General features: G+C 37.4%; 1 protein-coding gene and 1 pseudogene across 2 annotated transcripts in view; both read left to right on the forward strand.

The window, feature by feature from the left end:
* Window positions 1–16,034, forward strand: part of PRKG1 (protein kinase cGMP-dependent 1) — a 1,338,496-nt gene that overhangs the window by 333,568 nt on the left and 988,894 nt on the right. The window lies entirely within an intron of this gene.
* On the forward strand, window positions 3,484–4,252 carry LOC116458039 (ras suppressor protein 1-like; annotated as a pseudogene).

Here is a 16,034-nt window from a genome sequence, read left to right on the forward strand (position 1 = left end):
CGGGCACAGTGGCTCATGCCTGTAATCCCAGCACTTTGGGAGGCAGAGGCAGGCGGATCACTAGGTCAGGAGTTCAAGACCAGCCTGGCCAACATGGTAAAACACCATCTCTACTAAAAATACAGAAATTAGCCAGGTGTGATGGCGGGTACCTGTAATCCCAGCTACTCAGAGGGCTGAGGCAGGAGAGTTGCTTGAACCTGGGAGGTGGAGGTTGCAGTGAGCTGAGATCATGCCATTGCATTCCAGCCTGGGTGACAAGAGCAAGACTCCGTCTCAAAAAATAAAAAACAGAGTTAGACAAAAATGAATTGTGATAATGGTATTATTACTGATGCCTTAAAATTTAGGACACTCTAGTTTCAAATATTAATACATTTCAAAGTTTCTTTTCAAGGACTATTACAGAAAACTTGAAGCAGCAGTCACCAACTCACGACATGGCTTTTTTATTCTGAATGAGGCTTGAGATATTGTACAAAAATGAGTGGACAGTTAAACTTTTTTTGAGCTGGGTGCATAAAATGAGCTCTTGACTTTTTCTAATAGCCAAGAAATCTTCCCACACACAATCTGCAGCCCAGTTGCAAGTAGCTGGTGAACTCCATGGTCAAGTAAGTTGGTAGGTATCTGCCTACAAGATGTAATTTAATGGGTATGAAAGGTCTTTTATTTTTTCCCCTTCACGTATGTCCTGCAGGTATCACAGGGACTGAAATTCTGCTAGCCAACTGCACTTTAGATTCAGATTCATTTTACACTTTTTCCAAGCACCAACTATACACCCAACTATTGCTGAATTTTTTATATACATGGTTTACATGTGTTTAATTTTTATGAGTGTTTTCCCCTCTTACAGCCTGCATACTGCAGATATTTTACAAGTTAATCAAGAGTCACATGTGGGCAAAACTAATTTAGTATTCAAGTGAGAAAAATATAAAGTAGTCACAAATATTTGATTTTAAGATTAAAATTAGTAACCCCCAATTTTATTGAAATAACAGGAGCTATGTCTTATTCATCTTAGTTCATTGTATTCTTCCTAACATGCACACAAACACCCTTGGCTCTCCTTATGTGTAAATGACATTAAATACACATAATGAATCCTAAACAGAATAAACTGGGGACATCTCAAAGTAGCTGAAAGGGAAAGAAGCAACTAACATAAAGAATAAAAGTGTAAAGAGCCCAGAGTAGTAAGGAGGCCAGGACAGGCCAGACTTCAAGGACAAGGAAGATGAATAATGGGAAACTCATAAAGAAAGTCAAGGATAACCTGGGGTTTATTCTGAACATTGCAACTCCTGTCACCATGCTCTCAACAGCAGTTACTTAACAATCCTGTTACTTAACAATCCATCAATGCCTTCTATTTCCTATAGAATAAAGTCTGGATTATTTAGCCAGGTTATGCCAGGGTCTCCAAAACCTGACCCATCTGTTCCTCTGGCATAGCTGATTTAGTCTCTCTAACCACACTCTCTCCTGTAATGGGCAATATACCTGCCATTCTTTTTATTCTTTCCTAACCATTCCACAAGCCAACCCAAACATCTTCTGCAAAGCCTTCTCTGAGTTAATCCTTTCATCCTCTGTGCTGTGGTACCTCCTACACACTTTATATTGTAGCTTATTTGATCCAATAATTGCAATTGTATGTTTCCTTGGCCAAATTATCCACTAGACTGGGAACTCTTTGGAGACAGAATTACACTTTACTTACTTACGTGTCCTCAGCCTTTTGTTCAGAGACTGTGGCATGGTAGGCATTCAGTAGATATCTGCTTGATGTGTGAAAATATGGAAATTCATGTTTCTTAGCCTGGCAGTCAAGGTCCTCTTCCAGTCTCACTTTCTAAAGATAAAATGTCATAAGGATTTGGTATCTTTTACTTTTCTAGGGATGTAAAATGAGGATGATAAATATGCCTACTTCAATGGGTTATCATGAAGGTTAAATAAAATGGTACATGTAAAATATTTAGCATGGTGTCAAATCGTTGATAAGGACCCAAATGGTATTGACTAGTATCATTATATGACACATTTTTCAATATAGATAGGTTTTTAAGATTATGTAAGAATAAATAAGTATAAGATTAGTATATGGTAAAGACTTTAAATGCTGTGGAAATACTGAAGAGGATCGCATAAAGGGGTGGAGTTGGGTGAGGAGTTAACACTGTCAGGCATCTGAATGCAGAGTAGGGAAAGCAGAGGGAAATTCCAAGGACAAGGAATCATGACACCTGATCGGGGGATTTAAAGATTACTTTTATCAAAAGATTTTTTTTCATAAAAATCTTTAACAGAGGAGGAAAGCTAGAGTATGTTTAAATAAAATGAAATTCTTGAGTATTTTGCGAAAGTTCTTCTCTGTGCTCAGTTTGACATATTTTAAATTGGAGGCTATCTTGATAAATTGCTTAGAATCCGAGCCTAAATTTCTTCTCTTCATTTTGTTGACAGAAGTCCTACATCATTGATTTGCTTTCATTTTGTCTTAAGTTGGGACATTTCCCATGACACTTAAATAATTTCTGTAATAACACTTCATGCATAACTGCTGGCTAACTATAGCATTATCCTTGCCATTTCTTTTTATAAGCATATACCATGAAAATTTGTGACAATTTTGTTAAAATATACAGTCTCAAATTGGTTTCTTACACATTCCTGTGAATTCTGAATTCTCTTCTTTGAAAGCTTCCTAGATAGCTCAGCATTCACTGGGTTCTCCACTTACTCCCTTGAAGGAGATTTTGAGTGCTTTGAGCAGCTATTACAAACTAGTTAACGGACTTGGGCCAAGTCAGTGCTCTCTTTTCTGCTTCCATTTTATCTCTTGCTGAATGGGAATCTCTACCAAGCTCTATTCCTCCAGGGAAAGATTGTACAGATAAGTGAAACAACATATTTGAACTATTTTATAGATCCCTAGAAGAAAGGAACCAAGAACATAATTCTTTGACCTAGTTAACAATTTTTGGCCTGCTTTGTGCTATTGCTGGGTTTGTAGTGGCCTTTGTTTGCTGTTTTCCCTTCCTTTCTGCTCTGTGGACTACTGTCAATTTATTGTCACTGCTTTAGGCACATAAAACTGGTGAACAGCAAGGAGATTCTTTACTCTCGGTTATTAGAAAATATCCGTCTTTTGGAAGTAGCATACAGATGAGGATACAGTTCAAGTTTCAGTCTGGGATTTATCTCCCAGGCATCTTTCTACCAAAATGTGTTGACCCACTCCCTTATCACTACACTGTCATAAAATAAGTGTTCAAATAACCGTGGCTTTGTACATTTGGCCAAGTTCAAAAAGAAAGGTTGCTCTTCTAGCAAATACATGTAAATAGATTGAGAAGTAAAATAAAAGTGCATCCTGCCGCAGTCTGTCATTCCATGCCCACGCTGTTAGGTGCTGCTCTTCGTGACCATGTCCAAGACTCTGAAAAAGTTTGTGGAAAGCCAGGAAGTAGACAGGGTGACTAGGTCATCTACAACATGCTGTATGTCAATGGCACATTTTCCTTATCCTGTACCATACAACTGGTCCTCAGCCATAACAAGCTCACAGTGGTGCCATCAAACACAGCAGAACTGAAGAATTTGGAAGTGCTCAACTTCCTTAATAGCCAGATTGAGGAGCTGCCTACCCAGATTAGCAGCCTTCAGAAACTCAAACACGTGAACCTGGGCATGAATGGGCTAAATACTTTGCCTGAAGGATTTTGCTTTCTGCCTAGCTCTTGACCTTCTGGACTTGATGTACAATTTGAATGAAAATTCTCTTCCTGGAAACTTCATCTACCTTACCACCTTCCGTGCACTCTTATGTAAGTGACAATGATTTTGAAATCCTGCAACCAGCTATTAGGAAGCTCACAAAGTTGCAGATACCCAGCTTTAGGGATAACAACCTGATCTTGCAGCCTAGGGAAACTGGGGAGCTTACCCGGCTTAAGGAACTCAACATTCAGGGCAACTGCCTGACCCTTCTGCCCCCAGAACTAGGAAACTTATATTTAACTGGTCAGAAGATGGCATGCAAAGTGGAGAACAGCCCCTGGGTTACCCCAATTGCTGACCAGTTCCAGCTTGATGTGTCCTGTGTGTTTGAATGTGTCTGTTCTGAGACATATGAGTACCTCTATGGCAGCACATGCAGGCAAATCCAGAACCACCAAAAAATAATAATCACAAATCAGAAAAGATGAGCTGGAAACACCTGACAGCCAGTAACAAATAAGGGGTGGGCATTGGCTGGGCATCTGGCCTCTTCTCTCACCAACACTTCTGTCTTTTCTTGCTCTGTCTCTCAAATAAATACAATGTGTGTGTGAAAAATAAAGACATACAATAAAAGGCAAAATGTATTTTATAACTCAACATTCTATCCTTAAATACTTGGGAATTACTTTTAACAAGTTCAGTTACTAGCATAAGTGATTTAACAAGGAATCAAGTATAATTGGATTCTAAGTACCTTCAGGTACAATTTGACCCAAATTGTTTTATTCAGTAACAGAAGAAAACACTGCACCTTATTTGCAACTTGACTGCATTTTCTAGGAAGCAGATAAGGTCAGATGCTTCAGAAGAACTATTTATCTACAAGAAGATATCCTTCTTGCAGAGATTTAGAGGAATTAAAAAAACATTTTGTTTAATTTTTTGTGTGTATATGGTGCAATTCCGTGCTTTTCCACAAATGATTCAATGGGAGACCATAGAAATGTTAGTATTAGTGTGGTCTTTGAAGCCAAACTGACCTCTTTATATAACTAGACTTCAGCTGTGTAATCTTAAGCACCTTACTTAAATCCTCCAAGACTCAGTTAGATCATCTATAAAATGGAGTTAAGCGTGTAACTTTTTAATAGAGCAAGATTAAATGAAATTATGAATGAAACATGCTTTGCACAGTACATGGCACATAGGAAGCATACAATAACTATTAACCATACTTATTCTTATCTATAAAGTAGATGAAATGACTTCCCTTTTCAGACTCTGCAGAACCTAATTATATTGTAGTTAAAAATATGCAGTATAAATGCTAGCCTATGTTAAGTGAAATAAGCTTAGGCACAGAAAGACAAACATCGCATGTTCTCTGTGAGAACTAAAAATTAAAAGCAGTTGAACTCATGGAGACAGAGAGTAGAAGAATGGTTACCAGAGGCTGGGAAGGGTAGTAGCGGGAGGATGGTTAATGGGTACAAAAAATAGTTAGAAAGAATAAATAAGACCTAGTATTTTCTAGCACAACAGGGTGACTATAGTAAAAATTAATGTAATTGTTCATTTTAAAATGACTAAAAGAGTATATTTGGATTGCTTGAAACACAAAAGTTAAATGCTTGAGGTGATGGACACCCTACTTACCCTGATGTGATTATTATGCATTGGCATGCCTGGATCCAAATACCTCATGTGACCCATAGATATATACACTTATTATGTACCCTCAAAAATTAAAAATTAAAAAATAAAATAAATGCTAGTAAACCACAGATGGTAAGTCTTAGGAAATCTTGCATCACATTAAATTCTGTTTTTCACACAAAGTCTTTGTCATCCAGTGTATATTTTGCATTTATAGCACGTCTCAATTAGATTAACCGCATTTCAGGTTCTAAATTGCTATGTGAAGCCACCATATTCGACAGTTCAGGATTGTGCAATTTCCACCTTCCCATTCCCAGTTGAGTAATTCTTATCTGGAGATGATCTCAGCTGGAAAAAGGGAATCTCTGCATTTTGCTTGTCAGTCCTGAGGCCAGTGACAACTGTGCTTTTCTACGTTACTAAAAGAAGGTTTGGCATCAATGTTTAAAAAAATATAAAAAAGTGCATCTCTCATCCTGAGAGTCAACTTGAGCAAATGCAATCAGTCAGTCTTTCTCTAACCCTTGTGTAAATCTGGAATGTGTTTCTTTCTGCAGTTTGACATGAGATCGGTCTCTAGATTGTAAAAATCAAACAAAACTGACCCTGAAATTGATTCTGCAGCCTTTCTAAATCCAAGGACTTGCTTCCCTGGGCAATTGTGAGGCTCTCATTTTAGTGCCTCGGAGAAGCAGAGAAAAATACAGATGCAGACAGAACGAGATAATAGTAATAGCAATGGAGTCAATAACTACACTTTCCCTGGCATACGTTCTAGCATTTTCTGAGGCCTATGTGCCAAGAAGTGTGCTGTCTTAGATATCCATCATCTGATTTAATAGAATATAGTATTTTAAAAATTGGATCTCCTGAGGTTTTACAGAAAGACCCTTATTTAGATGAGCTCTTTAAAAACTAAGGTCAATCAAATTAGATACAGTACTACTAGCTTGCATTGTCAACCACAGTAAATGTAATTTTCTTAAAGGATACCTTTCTTTCTACTCAAAAGCTCATGCACACTAAGGTTGACTATCCTTTATAATCTTCCTAACAACAGAATATTGTTACTGTTATTTTAATGTTCAATTTTTAAATTATTTGAAAGCATTTATTGAGCAGTTACAATATACTGGGCACTGATCTAAGTACTTTATATACATTATCTCATTTAATCCCTATGGAAACTAAATAGTAGACATTTATATTGTCATTATATTCATTTGTTAGATTAATTTACATATGGAAAAATAGATGCTCAGTGATGTTAACAACAAAACAAAACAAAAAAACCACTTCTATTTTCACAAAGACACTAATTGACAGAGGTGGAACTCAAACCTCAAAAAGTTTTTGTGAGCATACTATTACCAAATAAAATATTGCCATGATATGATATATTTATGCATAGCACAGTAATTTGTTTCCTCAAAAATTATACGAAATAATCACCTTTTTATCTCTTCATTGTGGAAAAATTAGCCTAGATTACAAAAATCAAGGCAAGAAGTTGTTTTTGCTTCAAATAGCACTAGACTTATTTACTTATTAAATAGTTCAATATTGGTTAAAAGTGTAAGCTCCAGAATTAGATGACCTATATTCAGACTCTAATAATTTCCAGCTGAGTAATCAAGAACAAGTTACTTAACTCCCCTAAACCTCATTTTTCCCATCTGCAAAATGGAAGTAATAACTGCAATAGATTAATGCAGTTAGCACAGTGTCATACACATAGTAAGACCTTCATGAATATTAGGTTGGTTGTTATAATAATAAGAATTAAAATCTTATATATTTCTGCATTCTACAAGAAGTTCACAACGCCTGGAAAAGGATGCTCTTTTTCTTTTTTCTAAGTTGATATGTCAGGCTGGACACAGTGTCTTCCACCTGTAATCCCAGCACTTTGGGAGGCCAAGGCAGGAGGGTCACTTGAAGCTAAGATGGGTCTAGAGACCTTGTCTTTACAAAGAAATTTGTTTTAATTAGCCGGGCATGGTGGCACGTGCCTGTAGTCCCAGCTACTCAGGAGGCTGAGGCAGAAGATTGCTTGAGCCCAGGAGTTTGAGGCTATAGTGAGTTATAAGCACGTCGCTGAACTCTAGCCTGGGTGACAAAGCAAGTCCCTGTCTCTAAAAATAAAATAAAATAATTTATATGCCATAGTTGTACATATCTTTGGGATGCATGTGATATTTTGATACATGTCTACAATGTGGAATGATCACATCAGAGTAATTGGGATATCCATCTCCTCAAACATTTATTTTTTCTTTGTGTTGAGAATATTACAATTCTTCTAGCTATTTTGAAATACACAACAAATTATTCTTAACTGTATAACTATAAAATACTCTACTATTGAACACTAGAACTGACAGCTTCTCTCTCTTTATTTTTGTACCCATTAACCAACTATTCTTCATTCCCCATCCTTCCTTTCCTTCCAGGCCTCTAGTAACCACCATTCTACTTTCAACTAACATGAGATCCACCTTTTTAGCTCCCACGTATGAGAGGAAACGTGATGTTTGTCTTTCTGTGCTGTGCTTATTTCACTTAACATAGTGACCTCCAGTTCCATCTACATTGCTGCAAATGACAAGATTTTATCCTTTGTTATGGCCCCCTAAGATTCCACTGTGGGCCAGGCATGGTGGTTCACGCCTGTAATCCCAGCACTTTGGGAGGCTGAGGCGGGCAGATTATGAGGTCAGGAGATCAAGACCATCCTGTCTTAACACGGTGAAACCCCGTCTCCACTAAAAATACAAAAAAAAAAAAAAAAATTAGCCAGGCGTGGTGGCGGGCACCTGTAGTCCCAGCTACTCGGGAGGCTCAGGCAGGAGAATGGCGTGAACCTGGGAGGTGGAGCTTGCAGTGAGCCCAGATCGCTCCACTGCACTCCAGCCTGGGTGACTGAGCGAGACTCCATTTCAAAAAAAGAAAAAAAAAGAAGATTCCATTGTGTATATATCTAACATTTTCTTTATCCATGTATCCACTGATAGACACTTAGCGTTGCTTCCATATCTTGACTATTGTGAATAATGCTGCAGTAAACATGGGAGTGCAGATATCACATTCGTATACTGATTTCCTTTCAGCAGTGAGATAGCTAGATCATGCAGTAGTTCTCTTTTTAGGCTTTCGAGGAATCGCCATAATGTTTTCTGTAATAGCTGTACTAATTTACACTCCCACCAACAGCGTAGAAGAGAACCCCTTTCTTTACATCCTCTCCAGTACTTGTTATTCTTTTTCTTTTTATAGGCATTCGAACTGGGGTGAGATGATATCTGTTTGTGATTTTAATTTGCATTTCCCTAATAATTAGTGATTTTGAGCATTTTTTGAAATACACCTGTTTGCCATTTGTAGATCTTTTTTTCAGAAATATCTATTCAGGTCTTTTACCCAGTTTTAAATTTGATGATAATGATTTTTTTGAAGTGATTGAATTGTTTGAGTTTGTTTTTTTTGTTTTGAGACGGAGTCTCGCTCTGTCACCCAGACTGGAGTGCAATGGCGTGATCTCAGCTCACTGCAACCTCCGCCTCCTGGGTTCAAGCAATCTTTGTATTTTTGGTAGAGACCCAGTTTCACCATGTTGGCCAGGCTGGTCTCGAACTCCTGACCTCAAGTGATACGCCTGCCTCGTTCTCCCAAAGTGTTGGGATTACAGGCGTGAGCCACCGTGCCTGGCTCTTCAAGTTTTTCAATGTATCCTTTGTCAGATGGATAGTTTGCAAATACATTCTCTGATACTGTAGGTTGTCTCTTCGCTTTGTTAATTGTTTCATTTGCTATGCAAAAGCTTTTTAGCTTATTGTAATTCCATTTTCCTATATTTGCTTTTGTTGCTTGTGCTTTGGAGGTCTTACCCAAAAAATCTTGACCCAGGCCAGTGTCCTGTAGTGTTTCTCCAATATTTTCTTCCAGTAGTTTTATAGTTTCTTTCCTGGCTGTGCAGGGACTTGCTGGGAGACCCAAGCCCCTCTGAGCCAACAAGACCTGGTTCTCCAGCCTTGACCTGACAGCAACCTCCTAGGGACCCAGTCTCAGCTTCAACCATTCTACTGCCATTAGAAAACCATCCCATCTGTGCTGAAACCTGCTGGGAGACATGCACCTGCCTGAGCCAAGGAGAAAGGGGTCTCCTTTTTGGTTTTAGAAAAGAGAGGGAGAGGATACTGTTTTCTGAGTACTAACTTTGATGAGGTGCCCAGCAACCTTAGAAAGCTGCTCGTCTGTCTCATCTTGTGTCACATGTCAGGAGTTTCCCACTTTTGCACTAGGTATTTGTAGCACTAACCTAAGTCCCTAGGATTGCCTAATAACAGTAGACCTGAAGCAGTTGAATAGGCTTATGATTATGTGTTTCTATTAAAGAACTTAGATTCCTATCTGAAATGTAATAGTTTGCAAGTTCTCAATTTATTTTACTATTCATACTTTAAATTAGGAAGACTGGAAGAAGTTTAAATGCAACTACTGACCTCATTTCATTTTTCAAGTCAACTTGCAAATTTTTCAAGTGACAGCACTTTTGAGATAACGGAGTTATAGGTTTATCAGCATGGGTCTGGATATAAGGTCTGACATTCCTATGGCTATTTAAATAGCCATATTTCTGAAAATTATGATGATGGGAGTAAATAAGTTTCTGGGACATAATGACATCAATTCTGTAGTAAATTCTTTTTTCATTAATATCCTGCAAATTATCAAATTAATGGATAAAATACCCAAGTAATTACTCCAGAGAATATGCAAGATGCATTTTAAGTTTGCTAGCTTTGCCTTTAAAAAATAGCTAATTTTCTTTCTTGATGTATGGGCAAGAAGAGATTGGCTAGAGCAAAAACAAAAGTTACTTTCAACATAACGATTTCTTTATTATAAATACAAGCCTTGGCTCACTGACTATCATGTGAGTTAAAAGAATAGCTTTCCCAGTGCTTTCCCTTTGGGACATAGATTATTTAAGTGCTGAATACAGTAACTTAAATATCTTCTTCAACATAGAATAAAAACCTTGACTTTTTTCATTAGGTTAGAATTAGTGCATAGAAGCTAAGAAATAGTAAAACTTATGTAATCATATTATGCTTGGGAAACTTTGTTTTCTTGCAAACAAAGTTATTTGTCTCTTATTTATTGTGTTGATAATGAAAATAGTATCTCTACCCTGAGGGGTTACAAAAAATTAATCAAGTCAGCATGTATACTGCATATGTGTCTTGTGGAATATTTACCATTTAATCAAGAACCTAAAAAAAATATAACCTAGCTCCCAAAAAGTAACATCAGTGGTTAACTGTCAGGTAAAAGAAAAGTAAAATAAGGCTGGGCATGGTGGCTGACGCCTGTAATCCCAGCACTTTGAGAGGCCAAGGTGGATGGATCATTTGAGGTCAGGAGTTCATGGGCAGCCTGGCCAGCATGAAGAAACCCTGTCTCTACCGAAAATACAAAAAAATTAGCCAGTCCTGGTGGTGTGCGCCTGTAATCCCAGCTACTCGGGAGCCTGAGACAGGAGGATTGCTTGAACTCGGGAGGCAGAGGTCTCAGTGAGCCAAGATCACACCACTATACTCCAGTCTGGGCTACAGAGTGAGACTCAATCTCAAAAAAAAAAAAAAAAAAAAGTAAACTAAAACAAGATAGCAAAAAATGTTTCACTTTTCTTTTTTAAAAATAGTTTTTTAAAAATTAAAGAATTAACAGATAAAATTGCATGTACAGACGTGTCACTTAAGGTCAGAGATATGTTCAAAGAAATGCATTGTTAGGTAATTTCATTGTGCAAACATCACAGAGTATATTTACAAAAGCCTGGATGCTATAGCCTACTACACACCTAAGGTATGCAATACAGCCTATTGCTTTGAGTCTACAAACCTGTACAGTGTGTTACTCTACTGAATATTTTAGGCCATTTTAACACAATGATAAGTATCTAAGTATATAAATATGTCTAAACATAGAAAGACACAGTAGAAACACAGTATTACAATTTAAATGAGAGCACCATCATATATATGATTCATCATTGACCGAAATATCATTATGTGGCACGTGACTGTATTTACCATGCAAAAAATAGTTTGAAGTATATATACATTGTGGAATGACTAAGTCTAGCTAATTACCATATGCATTACCACAGGTAGTTACCATTTTTGTGGTGAGAACACTTTACATCCATTCTATTAGCATTTTTCAAGAACACGGGAATATTATTAACCATAGTCACGATGTTATACAATAGATTTCTTGACCTTATTCCTCCTACATTACTGAAATTTTGTATCCTTTGACCAATATCTTCTCAACCCCTTCCAAAATCTCTCCCCACTCCAGCCCCTGGTATCCACCATTCTACTTTTTACTTTTGTGAGATAAATTTTTTAGATTCTACATATAAGTGAGATCATGCAATAAATTTCTTTCTGTGCCTGGCTTATTTCACTTAACGTGATGTCTTCTAGGTTCACCCATGTTGTCTCAAGTGACAAGATTTCCTTCTTTTTAGAAGGTTGAATAGTATTCCATTGTACATATTTGCGACATTTTCTGTATCCATTCATCCACTGATGGACACTTCGGTTGATTCCATAGCTTGGCTATTGTGAATAGTGCTGCAATGAACACGGAAGTGCAAGTATCTCTTTAATATACTAATTTCATTTCCTTTAGATATATACCTAGTGTTGGTGTATATGGGTATATAAGTATATATACATTGGCATTGATGGATTATATGGTACTTCTATTTTTAACTTTTTTGAAGAAACATTATACTGTTTTTCATAATGGCTGTATTAATTTATGTTCACACCAAAGTACACCAGGATTTCCTTTTCTCCACATCTTCGGTGATACTTGTTATCTTTTGTCTTTTTGATCATAGCTATTCTAACAAGTGTGAAGTGATACCACATTGGAATTTTAATTTGCATTTCTCTGATGATTAGTGATGTTGAGCATTTTTTAATATACCTGTTGGCCATTTGTTTGTCTTATTTTGAGAAATGTCTATTCAGGATCTTTGCCTATTTTGGGGGGATATTAGGTACATTTTATTTTGTAATTTGTTTTTTATTTCAAAAGGTTTTTGGGGAACAGACTTTGCCCATTTTTAATGGGGTTACTTGTATTCTTGCTATTAAATTGTCTTAGTTTCTTACATATTTTAGGCATAGTTTGCAAATATTTTCTCCCATTCTGTAGATTGTCTCTTCACACTGTTGATTATTTCTTTGCTATGTAGATGCTTTTTTATTTTGATGTAGTTTGTCTATTTTTGATTTTGTTGCCATTGCCTTTGGTGTCATATCCAAAAATTCATTGCCCAGGCCAATGTCATGGAACCTTTTCGCTAGGTTTTCTTCTAATAGTTTTATAGTTTTCGGCTTTACATTTAAGTATTTAAATAATTTTTAGTTTATTTTTGTATATGATGTGAGATAAGGATCTAATTTCATTCTTCTACATGTGGATATTCAGTTTCCCCTACACCATTTATTGAAGAGACCATCCCTTTGCCCTTATATACTCTTGGTGCCTTTGTCATAAATCAGTTGGCTGTAAATGTGGAGATTTATTTCTGCCCTGTCTCTTCTGTTCCATTGGTCTATGTGTGTTTTGTCATAAAAAAGACATAAGTAATTTACAATACCATTACAGTATTAGAGTGTTGTGAATTTAACTGTGTACTTATTTTTACCAGCGGGTTTTATACTTTCAGAGTTTTTGTGATACTCACCAGCTTTTGTGCTTTCAGTTTAAAGAATTCTGTTTAGCATTTTTTGTAATGAAGTAGGTGGTAATGAACTCCCTCAAATTTTGTTTTTCTGAAAATGTCTTTAATTCTCCTTCATTTCTGAAGGACAGCTTTGCTGGGTACAGTATTCTTAGCTGGGTTCCTTGTTTTTTTGTGTTTTTTTGTTTGTTTGTTTTGTTTTTTTTACAATTTAAGTATGTCATCCTACTCTCTCCTGGCCTGTAAGATTTTTGCTGCGAAGTCTTCTGCTAGCTGTATTATAATTTTTTATAAGTTATTTGCTTCATTTCTCTTGCTGCTTTCAGGATCTTCTCTTTAGCTTTGATTTTTGAGTTTGATTGTACTACGTCTTAGGGAAGTCTTTTTTTTTTTTTTTTTTTTTTTTTAGATATGATTGGAGACTTTTGACCTTGTACTTAGATACTTCTATCATTCTCCAGATTGAGAAAGTTTTCTGCAACTGTTTTTTTTTTTAAATAAATGTTCTAACCCCTTTATCTTTCTCTTTTCCTTCTTTAACTCCCATGACTTGTACATTTGCTCTTTTATTTATTTGTTTTTTTTTTTTTTTTTTGAGATGTAGTCTCACTCTGTTGCTCAGGCTGGAGTGCAGTGTTGCAATCTCAGCTCACTGCAACCTCCACCTCCTGGGTTCAAGCGATTCTCCTGCCTCAGCCTCCCGAGTAGCTGGGATTGCAGGCATGTGCCACCATGCCTGGCTAATTTTTGTATTTTTAGTAGAGATGGGGTTTCACCATGTTGGCCAGGCTGGTCTTGATCTCCTGACCTCAGGTAATTCACCTGCCTTGACCTCCCAAAGTGTTGGGATTACAGGCGTGAGCCACCACACCTGGCCACATTCTATCTTTTGATGCTGTTCCATACATCTTGTAAGCTAGAAATATTACAAGAATTTCTTTACTTTTCATATTTATTCTCATCTGACTGTATATTTCCATATATTTGTGACTGTATGTTTTCAGATTCACAGATTGTGTCTTCTGCATGATCTTTTTTACTGTCAATGACCTCTATTGCATTTTTTCATTTTGTATTGTTTTCTTCCAAGATTTCTGTTTGGCTTTTTTCAAATCCTCTTTAAATTTCTCATTCTGGTCACTTATTGATTTCTTCATTTGGTGAATTGTTTCTTTATATTTTCTTGGAGTTTGCTGAGCTTTCTTAAAACAACTATTTTGAATCTTTTTGAAGCAATTATGTTTGTTTAGTGATATGATATTTCCCCGATAGTTCTTGATCCTTATGTCTGCACATTTGAAGAATTAGGTATTTATTCCAGTCTTTGAAGACTGGCTTTGTTAGGAAAAGCCCTGTGGCAGGTACAGCACTGAGGTGTATCAGAAGCTGGGGCAGCTGTGGATGGCACAGTGCTCCTCATAGTCTCAGGTATGCCACAGCAGTTGCAGTCCTGGGGTAGTTCAGAAGGCCAGGACAGATGTGGCCAGCATGGTGCCTCATTCAATAAGCCTGTGGCTCTATGTCGTAGGCATGGTGCTGGGGTGGCAGAAGCCCTTGGCAGATGGTGCTTCCAGAATCCTTGGGACCACTACAGCCCACCCAGTGCTGGAACAAGCTAGAAACATTGGTCAGAGGTACCTGGCATGGAATTAGGGCACTCTAGAAGCCAGAGGCCAATGCCCCCAGGACTGCCTGCTGCTGAGGGATGTCCAGAGCCCAGAGCTGTTGATGTAAGCCCCGTGGTGGTGCAAGCTGGAGAGTGGGTTCACCAAGCAAGTGTGGAAACTGGAGCTTCGCGGTCTCATCTGGTGCCATAGTGTTCTAGAGGCTCAGTCTGTGAGTACCAGCCTGAAATACAGGTCTGGGGGTTTCTGTCCAGCTGGGTTTTCCTGTAGCAGACCCAGTGCTGGGGTCCAAGGCAAAGTCCTGTGCCCACTTTCCTCTCTTTTCTCCAAGTAGATGGGATTTCTCTCCATGCTTAGCTGTGCAACCTGGGGTTGGGGGAGGGATGATGTGAGTAATGCAAAATTGCCTTTCTATCATCATCAATGTGTCTTTTCTTATTATTGTGCTGCAACTAGATACCGTGACCTCTTACCTGGATTCCTTAGCTTTTGTGAACATATTTTCATGCATGGATATGTGTGCAAATCATTGCTTCTCCTGGGGCAAGGACGATCACTGGAGAGTTCCACTCCATCATCTTTCTCTGCCCCCAATCTATGGTTTTGTTAAAATGAATAAGAACTATTTCTTGTGTCAGCTGGTTTTAGTAGGCCTTTAAGTTGTCATGTGGCTTAATGGGTGTTTTTGAAGTATAATCCTAAAGGGGAGCAACAAAAAGGTCATGGTTATCATTAATTTTGATTATAATCACCCACAAATATTTACTGAACACCCATTCTGAACAACGTACTCTCATAAATGCAATCATGCCCTCAACTAAATATTTCTTTGGTAAACATTCTTTTGACATGAAATCTTAATGAAGGGAAAGACTTACCTCATCAAAATGGATAGATATCCATCAAATCCCTTTAAAAAATATGGAAAAATGTCTGGTATGCTTTTGAAGATTTTTGAAATGATTTTTCTCTTCCTTAGACCAGTTTTGAAATACTTTGAAAATGTTTATTTTTACAGGGAAGGCACAACACTGAAAACATTATTTGTAGGTAGAATGAGGTCCTAATGAAATTCACAGGAGTTCCATGTCAGAAAGTGCATGCAGTGGTGTTCATAATTTCAGGGAGGAAAATGGGACGTGCTATTCCTTATAGAACTTAGTACCGGACCTCAATTGTGACCAATGCAAATTTTCTACTCCCCTCCCCCCAAAAAAATCACACTGAAGAAAGTGAAAAAGATC

This window comes from Hylobates moloch, unplaced genomic scaffold (assembly GCF_009828535.3).
Source record: "Hylobates moloch isolate HMO894 unplaced genomic scaffold, HMol_V3 SCAFFOLD_3, whole genome shotgun sequence".
In the NCBI taxonomy this organism is placed as follows: domain Eukaryota; kingdom Metazoa; phylum Chordata; class Mammalia; order Primates; family Hylobatidae; genus Hylobates; species Hylobates moloch.